This window comes from Oncorhynchus mykiss, chromosome 24, assembly GCF_057628025.1.
Source record: "Oncorhynchus mykiss isolate SJ-2025 chromosome 24, ASM5762802v1, whole genome shotgun sequence".
NCBI classification, from domain to species: Eukaryota; Metazoa; Chordata; class Actinopteri; order Salmoniformes; family Salmonidae; genus Oncorhynchus; species Oncorhynchus mykiss.
In genome coordinates, this window is record NC_143045.1 from 6,712,488 (window position 1) to 6,724,799 (window position 12,312).

The window sequence follows — 12,312 nt, forward strand, 5'->3', positions numbered from 1 at the left end:
CTAAAGATACCTTTAGGAAATATAGTTTTCTTAAAGATGCACTATGCAGAAATTGCTCTGCCATTTCCTCTTTGGTAAAATTCTAAGAAATTTAGTTGGCCTAATTTCAGTTTCTGTGACAAAACAAACAAGTCTAGTTTAGAGCACGTGTCAAACTCATTCAACGAAGGGCTGAGTGTCTGGAGTGTCTGGAATGAGTTTGACACCACTGTTGTAGAGAATCATTGTACAATCTAAACCGCTGTGAAATATATTTTCTTAAAACCAAACATTTTGTATTTTCAGCTGTTTGAAGCTGGTGTACCAAACCGAAAGTAAAAAATGCAAAAAATGAAACTTAACAGGAAGCATAGAAATAATGCACATAAAACAGATACACCGCTTCTTAGACTTGATTTAGAATGACAGATCTATTGTCACGTTGACCAAAATTAATATTTTGCAGCTTCAACTAAAGTTACTTCGAAAAAATTGTTAATTACAAACTACTAAAATATACAGTGGGGAGAACAAGTATTTGATACACTGCCGATTTTGCAGGTTTTCCTACTTACAAAGCATGTAGAGGTCTGTAATTTTTATCATAGGTACACTTCAACTGTGAGAGACGGAATCTAAAACAAAAATCCAGAAAATCACACTGTATGATTTTAAAGTAATTAATTTAGCATTTTATTGCATGACATAAGTATTCGATGGTACAGAAACCTTTGTTTGCAATTACAGAGATCATACGTTTCCTGTAGTTCTTGACCAGGTTTGCACACACTGCAGCAGGGATTTTGGCCCACTCCTCCATACAGACCTTCTCCAGATCCTTCAGGTTTCGGGGCTGTCGCTGGGCAATACAGACTTTCAGGTCCCTCCAAAGATTTTCTATTGTGTTCAGGTCTGGAGACTGGCTAGGCCACTCCAGGACCTTGAGATGCTTCTTACGGAGCCACTCCTTAGTTGCCCTGGCTGTGTGTTTCGGGTCGTTGTCATGCTGGAAGACCCAGCGACGACCCATCTTCAATGCTCTTACTGAGAGAAGGAGGTTGTTGGCCAAGATCTCGTGATACATGGCCCCATCCGTCCTCCCCTCAATACGGTGCAGTCGTCCTGTCCCCTTTGCAGAAAAGCATCCCCAAAGAATGATGTTTCCACCTCCATGCTTCATGGTTGGGATGGTGTTCTTGGGGTTGTACTCATCCTTCTTCTTCCTCCAAACACTGCGAGTGGAGTGTAGACCAAAAAGCTCTATTTTTGTCTCATCAGACCACATAACCTTCTCCCATTCCTCCTCTGGATCATCCAGATGGTCATTGGCAAACTTCAGACGGGCCTGGACATGCGCTGGCTTGAGCAGGGGGACCTTGCATGCGCTGCAGGATTTTAATCCATGACGGCGTAGTGTGTTACTAATGGTTTTCTTTGAGACTGTGGTCCCAGCTCTCTTCAGGTCATTGACCAGGTCCTGCCGTGTAGTTCTGTGCTGATCCCTCACCTTCCTCATGATCATTGATGCCCCACGAGGTGAGATCTTGCATGGAGCCCCAGACCGAGGGTTATCGACCGTCATCTTGAACTTCTTCCATTTTCTAATAATTGTGCCAACAGTTGTTGCCTTCTCACCCAGCTGCTTGCCTATTGTCCTGTAGCCCATCCCAGCCTTGTGCAGGTCTACAATTGTATGTCCTTACACAGCTCTCTGGTCTTGGCCATTGTGGAGAGGTTGGAGTCTGTTTGATTGAGTGTGTGGACAGGTGTCTTTAATACAGGTAACGAGTTCAAACAGGTGCAGTTAATACAGGTAATGAGTGGAGAACAGGAGGGCTTCTTAATGAAAAACTAACAGGTCTGTGAGAGCCGGAATTCTTACTGGTTGGTAGGTGATCAAATACTTATGTCGGCAGTGTATCAAATACTTGTTCTCCCCACTGTATAATAACTTTATCTGAAATGTCAGACCACAAATTGCAAGAATAGATTACCCTGCAGTCAGATGTTAACAGAATGTGGGATTTAGCCTATTAAACACATGAAATGAGAATTAGGCACACGGAAAGTGATTCAAGTGAGAATTAGGGAGGTCCAATACCAAAAAGAATGGAAATGAGTGCCTACTTCACCCATATTTTACTTTATTTTAGATACATCACTGCACTACATGGCAAAACAAGTAATTAACTAATGAAAACACTACTATGATTTGAATTTATTTCAACCACCAAGCCACTGCAAAATGTAATTAAATGACCAGTTTAACTACATGTAGTTAGTTCACTACTCCCAAAACTGAAAATATATGCAGTTATCTTTGTTAGCTAGTTAGCTAGCTAGCCAGCCACTTTTCAATATAATTTAGAAGTAATTTAATATGATCTCTATGGAAACAGACTTGCCCATTACGCAGTACCTCATATGTTTACATTAGACAACACGTTGGGCAATGTTATGTTGAAATAACTCTTTGCCCTAAGGCCTTTATGGAGTGGCCACTAGCTGATGTGTTTAAAATTGTCAATCACTCGAGTCTGACACTTTTTGGGGCAAAATTTGAATTGAGACGATCAGAGTGCACTGGTATCCCAACTGCAACTTATCAATGTTTCAAACCCATTCACAAGCATTTTGTGTCCTCTTACGACCTGTTTTGTAACATGATTCCCTATGAAACACTGCCAAACAGATGCGCTCTGGTAACAGATAGTGAGAACATGATTCCCTATAAAACACTGCCAGACAGACGCACTCTGGTAACAGATAGTGAGAACATGATTCCCTATGAAACACTGCCAGACAGACACACTCTGATAACAGATAGTGAGAACATGATTCCCTATGAACCACTGCCAGACAGACACACTCTGGTAGCAGATAGTGAGAACATGATTCCCTATGAAACACTGACAGACAGACGCACTCTGGTAACAGATAGTGAGAAAGTTATAAAAAAGCTAAACGGCACAGACGCACACATGTCGCCACTCGCCAGTGACTTGATAAGCTTATTGTGGCCTGACTGCTCAATGTGCGTGCTAGCTACTACTTTCTAGCTTTATTGACAAACACAGAGTTAACACTGAGCCATATAGTACTTTGGACACTGATAAACAGCATGTAGCTTATGCTTTATTTTACAGTAGTTTGACAGTTTGTAGATGATGTTGTAGACATGTTATGTTCTCAGAAATCAGTCCTGCGCATGCAACCAGACTTTCCCGAATTGATAGACTGTATGCAGTGCACGGACTAGTTTTTCAATCACATTTTTTTACTTGAGAAATATTGCACCAAACACCTTAGTAAGATGTAAAACTGTGCAGCTGACTTCCTCCGCAAAAATGTCTTAATTAATTACAGATTTCTTGATTTATCTTAGATTGTTTCTGACTATTTTAAGCTATTTACTATTTTGAAGAAGTGGTTATGGTGTTGCTACATAAAACATGTTAGATAAAATATTGTATTTGAACTTTACTACTATAGCCCATAGAAACGCATTGAATAACACATTCATAAATGGCAAAACAGACAGTCAAAAAATGTATCATAACGAATAAGGTTTTGAAATGTCTGTCCTCGTCACGCCCTGACCTTAGATCCTTTTTATGTCTCTATTTTGGTTTGGTCAGGGCGTGAGTTGAGGTGGGCATTCTATATTTTGTGTTCTATGTTTTCTATTTCTGTGTGTTTGGCCGGGTGTGGTTCTCAATCAGAGGCAGCTGTCTATCGCTGTCTCTGATTGAGAACCATACTTAGGTAGCCTTTTCCCACCTGTGTTTTGTGGGTTGTTTTCTGTTTTTGTGTCTGCACCAGACAGAACTGTTTCCGTTTCGTTCATTCTCGTTGTTGTTTTTGTTATTCAGTGTTCAGTTCTATTAATAAATCATGAACACTTACGTGGTGTAATGGACTCCTGGACATGGGAGGAGATCCTGGACGGGAAGGGACCCTGGAGGCAGGCTGGGGAGTATCGCCGTTCACAGGAGGAACTGGGGGCAGCTAAGGCTGAGCGGCAACATTACGAGGGAACACAGCTGGCAAGGAAGCCCGAGAGGCAGCCCCCCAATTTTTTTTAGGGAGGGCACACAGGGAGTGTGGCAGAGTCAGGTTGGAGACCTGAGCCAACTCCCCGTGCTTACCGTGGCGGGCGTCGTACTGGTCAGGCACCGTGTAATGCGGTGGAGCGCACGCTGTCTCCAGTGCGCGTTCTTAACCCGGTGCGCTACATCCCAGCTCCCCGCATCTGCCGGGCTAGGGTGAGGATCCAGCCAGGATGGATTGTGCCAGTCCTGCTCTCCAGACCTCCAGTGCGTCTCCTCAGGCCAGGATAACCTGCGCCGGCTCTAAGCACGATTTCCCCAGTTTTCCAGGAGAACCCAGTGCGGCCTGTTCCAGCTCCCCGCACTTGCTGGGCTAGAGTGGGCATTCAGCCTGGAAGAGTGGTGCCAAGGCTACACACCAGATCTCCAGTGCTCCCCCACAGCTCGGTCTATCCTGTGCCTCCTCCACATACTAGGCCTCCAGCCTGGTGAGTCCTGTGCCTGCGCCCTGTCCGGAGCTGCCAGAGTCGCCCTCCTGTCCGGAGCTGCCAGAGTCGCCCTCCTGTCCGGAGCTGCCAGAGTCGCCCTCCTGTCCGGAGCTGCCAGAGTCGCCCTCCTGTCCGGAGCTGCATTTACATTTGAGATTCTTCAAAGTAGCCACCCGTTGCCTTGATGACAGCTTTGCACACTCTTGGCATTCTCTCAACCAGCTTCATGAGGCAGTCACATGGAATGCATGTCAATCAACAGGTGTGCCTTGTTAAAAGTACATTTTTGGAATTTATTTTCTTCTTAATGTATTTGAGCCAATCAGTTGTGTTGTGACAAACTTGGGGTGGTATACAGAAGATAGCCCTATTTGGTAAAGGACAGAGTCCATATCATGGCAAGAACAGCTTAAATAAGCAAAGAGAAACGACAGTCCATCATTACTTTAAGACATGAAGGTCAGTCAATTCGGAAAATGTCAAGAACTTTGAAAGTTCTTCAAGTGTAGTCGCAAAAACCATCAAACGCTATGATTAAACTGTCTCTCATGAGTACCGCCACAGGAAAGGAAGACCCAGAGTTACCTCTGCTGCAGAGGATAAGTTCATTAGATTTACCAGCCTCAGAAATTGCAGCCCAAATAAATGCTTCACAGAGTTCAAGTAACAGACACATCTCAACATCAACTGTTCAGAGGAGAATGCGTAAATCAAGCCTTCATGGTTGAATTGCTGCAAAGAAACCATTACTAAAGGACACCAACAAGAAGAAGAGACTTGCTTTGGCCAAGAAACGTGAGGAATGTACATTAGACCCGTGGAAATATGTCCTTTTGTCTGATGAATCCAAATTTGAGATTTTTGGTTCCATCTGCCATGTCTTTGTGAGACGCAGAGTAGGTGAACGGATGATTTCTGCATGTAAAGCTGGATGAGAGAATGCCATGAGCGTGTAAAGCTATCATCAAAGCAAAGGGTGGCTACTTTGAAGAATATAAAATAGATTTAGATTTGTTTACACTTTTTTGGGGACTACATAACACACTATATGTGTTATTTCATAGTTGTGATGTCTTCACTATTCCACAGTGTAGAAAAAAATACAACAAAATAAAGAAAAACACTTGAATGAGTAGGTGTGTCCTAACTTTTGACTGGTACTGTATATTTATTTGGTCTTGAGAACTTGAATGCATTAGTCCATGATTTAAGATACTTTCTGCAACTTTATTCACTAAATCTTGCACCTTGGAAATAATCTAGCCTTCTGTGCCTAACTGTCCTGGGGTGAGACATGGTACCCTTTGCCAGGCCTATACAAATAATAATGCAATAATTTAATGTAAGACTTAATTGAATGGTATTAATGGCAATTAGAGATATATGATGACAGCCTGAGCACAATAAACAGCATCAAATCTACGACGTCCATGTAGGCCTACAAGGACCAAGTAAACATTATGATTTAAAATCATGAGCGACTGAAATGATTATTATTAGGCTACACATTAAAAGGCTGAATTCAATAAATTTAAATCCACAAGCGCATATCTCTTTTAAATTCACAAGTGCATTGCCACCAGTGAGTGCATCGTTCCCTCCCTCCCGTGCACAGCTCTGTTCCCCCCCTCTCTGCATCTCATGTTTTAGTGAAACCTATTAGCCTACATGGTATTCCCAACGAGGCACAATGCAACACCTCCACACCAGCTCAATTGAACTAAATTCACGGTTTGACTTGAAGACCTGGAGGTGGATGAGATAGGTCTCTCTCTGCAAGCTACTTACTTGGTCAGCAAGTAGGCCTACAAGGAGAGACGCGGAAAGTACTCGCGGGTGGGAATGAGAAGGAAAGACATCGGACTGGGCGTGCCGCTGCAATTCCGGAGCTGAGATTGCATCTCACCCCACCCGCTCGCTCACCTAGGGTGATCCACAGAATTGTTGTGTAAATTATTCACGGTCAATTGCCCAATAACCTCATTGAGACGAATATCAGGTGACAGCGATGTAATTCATTGACATAGGACATTCCTTCGCTTGAAAGGTTGTTTTACTTTCACTGGATGTATTTTTTTAAAGTGTTGGCTTTGTAGGAGGTTGTAGGAACCCAGCTATGGATTTTGGAGAAACGCTGGACACGCCTGCACCTTGTATTTTGGACAAAGTTCAAGGTTACTGCATAATTTTTCTCCAAAATGCATGAGTGATTGTTTTTGAATAACGGTACAGTCCGTTTCAATTCACCGGAGTGTGTTTCTAACAATTGTATGCTTTCTTTGACATTTTGGGGAACGGACAACACAACGTTTCAAAGAACGTTGTGCCAGGAACCATTGGATAAATGTGATCAGCATGTTAGTCAAGGACATTTTGCACTGCAACCGAGGTGCGAAGAGGCATTGCTACCCAGCACAGATGAAACCGAATCGATTGACTAAAACCCCCTTATAGTAGTAGCTTGATTTACTAAAACCCCCTTATAGTAGTAACTTTCCACTCTTATATCTTTGTTATTCCTATGCGTTTTCCAGTGTGTGTTTGCTATACCTGTGGCCGGTGGTGGTACCTGAAGCTTGTCTCCTGTCTGGGTGTGCGTCTTTTCGCGCTTAGACATTTCCCTGCGCTGCCTGACTGGCGTTGCTATAGAGCAACCCTACGCGGTCTCTGTTTCACCCTGGGCAGCACCGGATCCATCCGTGTGGGGACAGAAGTGCAAAGTTGGACGCTAATCGCCAGACGCCGTGCGTTAGAGAGCGGGATCTTTCGACTTTGAGGGACAGGAGAGAGGGCTCAAATCAAAAAGGTAGGCTAATTGATAACGTATTAATCATGTAAACGTGTTCGAAAATGAAATGCCGGTTTCTGCGATTTGGAATGCAATTTCGCATGAGAACAGCCCTGAACATTGCTGCATTTTTATTAGTTGAAGAATTACCGGCATGCACTACTGACGATAGCCTGCATCGCCATCCTTGTGCCAACATGCATTCTAATATTTGACGTCCATTTGATTAAATATAGTATATTTGTGCACGAATGAGTATGTTTTCCATTCTAGCTAATAATGCAGGAATATGTGAATCTATGTTTTGTAAGCATATTTACGTTACCAAAGCAAGGTATTTTATGCAGTGTCTCAATGATGTACAGAAATGAGTGAAACACTAAAACATGTTTAGGCCTAATTGGTGTCATTTACGAAATGGTGTGCTTTGTGGCTGCCAGAGCTGCCTGTAATCCTGACCGCATTGGAATGCGTTAACTCTGTTGGAATGAGGACACATTTTAGGTATGTTTCATTTGCTTCTGCGCTTGCAGTGACTAGCTATGTAGGGGCGAAAGAAACAGCGAGGAGTGTGGTTGGTAAGGTAGGCTGCACTGACATCAAAACTAGCACTGTTTTCGCTGGCAGATGTGGCTGGGTGAGACTTTCAGCACCATTGACAGCTCTCCAACGTTAGCATTGAATTCACTGACGAATTGGCTTTATGAGACGCTCAGTGCAATAGCTCCCGAAACGGTATCCTTGAAACTTTACCGTTTTGAGAGCCATATGGCATTATATATTTTACGCTGCATCATGATCAAATGAATAGTCATGAATATATTAGTTATCTGCTGCACAAACAAACGATAAATAATAGATAACTGTGTCTCAGGCGATGTGTGTGCCTCGATAACGGTCATATGGAGCATTACAAGGTGCTCTACTTTATATCACTCGCACTTCACACCCACACACTTATTCTCACAGAGACGGCCTCACACACAGACAAAAAACCACTCAGCACCTAGCCTACACACTCGCATGTACGAAATGTAGTGAGTGCACTTATATCTAGGCTACAATGTAATTACAAGACAGCTAAGTCACTAATCTTCATGCATCAGCGATTAGGGCGTCATTTGATTTGAAGGTCATATCTGACACAATTCTGATAGCCTTTTTGAAATATGACGTGTCTCTAATGTGCACCAATTAGCATTTTCCTCTCCATTGTGACAGCCTTGCCTCTAAGTCAGCCAGCACCTGTGGTGGCCTGTTCTGGTGCCAAATATGGATAGGTTTGTATTTAGCATAGAGGATGACTATTGGTGAGTTGAATATGAAAGGCTCTCAATAATATTCAGGCCCTGTAGACTAATAGACACAAGATAGATTTTTGCAATCTTCATAAAAAGCCCAAATGCCTTTATAATGACCAGTCAATAGCTGAAGACCACTTTGCTGCCTGGTGTTAGAGTTTGTGCCTCCTTGGGGAGGGACTGCGCAGGATGAAGGCTGAATCATTGTCATGAGAGAGAGAGTGTGTGTGTGTGTGTTTTTTTGTGTGTGTGTGTGTGTGTGTGTGTGTGTCTGTTTGTTTCAGTCTAGGTTATATTTTATGTACTGCTATAGCTCAGAAACAGCATGTTGACACCTTCCTAGCAGTGTGTGTGTGTGTTTGTGTGTGTGAGTTCCAACTCATAGCCCATGGGTGGGATTAGGTGGACACGGCTGGTGCTAACAAAAATGCATTTGTACCTGGCTACTCCAGGCTGTCTGGTGTTCTGTGCCTGCCCAGAGCGGGCTCTCTGTCAGTAGGGTGAGAATTAGAACAGAGTAGGCCATTATGGTGGAATAGACATCCTGAGGCATACGGGTCCGCTCTCACTCTTCATTCCATCCCCAGTCAAGACCATGCCTCCCCAGCCCAGCTCAGCAACGATTCATGCCCTTGACTATCCCACATTGTGGTAAGTGAGGGCTGTGCAGTCTTATTGTGTCTGTTAACATTCAAGGCAGCTGTGAAGTTGGAGTTAGTGGGTTGGTAGGGACCTAACAGGGCCTAGTCTTGCACTTGTGTGAGGCAGGTCAGGTTGTAGTGGATTAGCTTCACTGTTAAAGCCTGCTTTGATCCATAGAGTCTGGCATCCAGAAAGCAACTCTCTCCATCCGCTACCTGAATGAACTTCCCCTGTAGTCACACAATGGAATACAAACTGAGACTTGCTATTGGTTTAGGGTGGTTTTATTGCAATGTAGGTGTATTATTGTGAATTACTCATGCAGGGAATTATTTAGAACAGCTAGGTTGGTAAGGTGAATCCTTTGTAGATTTAGCCTTTTTGCGGTCCATCATGGCCTGTCAAACACAATACACACACAGCAATAGCTCAAGGGAGTTTCTCCTTTAACTCCCAGCCTTCCCTTCTTTCCATCAAAGCTGAAGACTTGGCATATGTTAAATAACTTGTCTGAACTACCCCGCATGGAAATAAACCTGAAATAGCCACACTCACTCATTGCAGTCTCTTCCCTGCTTTCATGGTGTGTAAATATTGCCCTCTGATTCAACTCCTGTAAACAGGTTCCCCATGCTGGGGCACTATATAGATTAGAAAAGGGGAATTACAAGGGGAGAAAAGGGATAGAATGCATACCGTTGCTACTATCATTGCACCATAAGGCATCATGGGGGGAAATGTCTAAGGCTTTGAGCGAGACCGTGGATAAATGGCACCCAATTATCTCAATCACCGTTGTGTGAACAGTGGCGTGGTTGCTGTCAGCATTAAGATAAAAATAGATTGTGTGAACCACAAATCTACAGCATTGCGGCTGCAGCCCATACTGTACTGTTGCTATTGGCTGGGGTTTGTTTTCTCATTGTTTTGGGCAAGTGTAATCCTCTTTTGCAACTGTTATAGAGAAAATGTATATGCTCCAGTCAGTAGCCTAATCGGGTTGATGAACTTCAGATGTGGGCAGAACTCATGCAGAAAGGGTGACATTTCCCGTCCGCAATAGGCATGAAATTAATGCGTAAACCAAACTCAACGGCTTGCAAGCATGAGCTCATACACAATTTGATATATAAAAAAAGAAAATGTTTATTGTGACACACTTGATAGGTGCATCGAAACGCGATGTTTTACAGCCATAGTAGTATGGCACCCATGGAGCAAATTAGGGTTAAGTGCCTTGCTCAAGGGCACATCAACAGATTTTTACTTTGACAGCTCAGGTATTTGAACTAGCAACCTTTCGGTTTCTGGCCCTATGCACTAACCGCTAGGCTACCTGCTGCCCTATAAAAGCTATACATGCATAAGCATGAGGTCATTAACTAGTAATTATCAGGAATCAAGGTAAGACCCAAGTGCAGACTGTGTGAAGGAACAATGTTTATTGTAACCACAGGGACAGGTCAAGATAGACAGGGGTCAATCCAGAACAGAGGCCAAGGTACAGGATGGCAGGCAGGCTCAGGTCAGGCAGAGGTCGGTAATACAGAGGTGCAGCAAAGGTACAGGATGACAGGCAGGCTCTGTGTCAGAGACCGGCAGTGGTCAGGCGGGCGTGCACAGGGTAAGGACAGGTAAAGGTCAAAAACCAGGAGGACAAGAAAAAGAGACTAGGGAAAACCAGGAGCTGAGACAAACCACTGGTAAGCTTGAACAAACAAGACACACTGGCAAAAGACAGAAAACACAGGTATATATATACACAGGGGATAATGGGGAAGATGGGCGACACCTGGAGGGGGGTGGAGACAAGCACAATGACAGGTGAAACGGATCAGGGTGTGACTAGTAATGATGTGTGTGGGGTTAATTTGCTGGAAATACCAATGCAGATGGGAAAAGATAGGGGAGGGACTGTATGATCGAGCCATGATAAGTTTCCATATTATTGTTAGATTAGTGAAATGTATGTAATGTACATAACACATAATGAAATTATACAACGTGTAAATTGTTTTGTTTTCAAAACATAGGCTTACTCACAGATATTCAGGAAGTCCTGGATATGGTGTACCTTTTTGGATTAGTTGATCTCTCTGTCCATCAGAAGGTCTTCAATGTGTGAATTAAGGTGTGGGGTCATCACCGCCTGAGCTTTGTTCCTAATTCCCATTTGGTGACGGTTTGATCCACGTGCAGTGAGGCCTTTATTAGCCCTTTTCAGTGAGCTGGCAGGCCCTCAATACCTCCTCAGGGCTGCTGGCTGTTCTGTTGTGATCTAGCTGCCCACTGACCCTCAGTAGTCTCCTCCACCATTGATCCAACTCTCACCCCCAAGCTCAGCCATCACTTTCACCTTGAATATCCTCCTCCTCTTTGTCCTCCTCCTCTCTTTCCCTCTTTCTTTCCCCTTAATGTACATTATTGGAGAGGTTGGGGCATTTAAGCAAACAACCAGTTATAAATGCTTTAAAGAGCATTACTCATGACATATTCTTCACAAATAATGTATGTTTGTCATGCTGTGTAAAGTGTGACATAACAGCTCCTGCTCCAAAACCTTAACACATACAGTCGTTGTTTGTTTAAAGTGGGACTGAGCTTCTTTTTCTTTTAACACCAACATTCCTCTAAGCTTCAATAGGCACACACCCATACTCTCACGTAGTGTAGGTTACGACCCACATTAGTCAGTGGCTGGAGCCGACAAGCTTAGTTTTATGGATTCTGAAATGGGCCATGGTTGACATCACTACAGACAATAATGTTGCCACATTCATTACTAGGCTGTGCTTGTGATGATATGAGCTGGCAACAGTGAAAATATCCAGCTCAGTAAATATGATGTTGTTCTAAGGATGAAATGCAATGGTAGGTCGGTCACCCCTGGTTAAAGGAGATACTCAATGGCAAGAAATCAAAACAATAAGACCATCATGGCTGGCATTGTACATCAGAGAGTAACCAGCAAGGAGAAAAGACACTGGGTGTGAATGAGAGGTCATGATTACCTTTCCTTCCAGCTCGTAAATCACGACAGCTGGCACAACCCTCCGGATCATATT

General features: G+C 43.5%; 1 protein-coding gene across 1 annotated transcript in view; it reads left to right on the forward strand.

The window, feature by feature from the left end:
• Positions 1-6,100: 6,100 nt before the first annotated feature.
• LOC110503581 (leucine-rich repeat and fibronectin type III domain-containing protein 1-like protein) overlaps positions 6,101-12,312 on the forward strand; it is a 158,517-nt gene continuing 152,305 nt past the window's right edge. The window contains exon 1 of the mRNA XM_021581986.3: positions 6,101-7,322. The gene's annotated coding sequence lies outside the window, so the exon portion shown is untranslated. The remainder of the gene's footprint in view (positions 7,323-12,312) is intronic.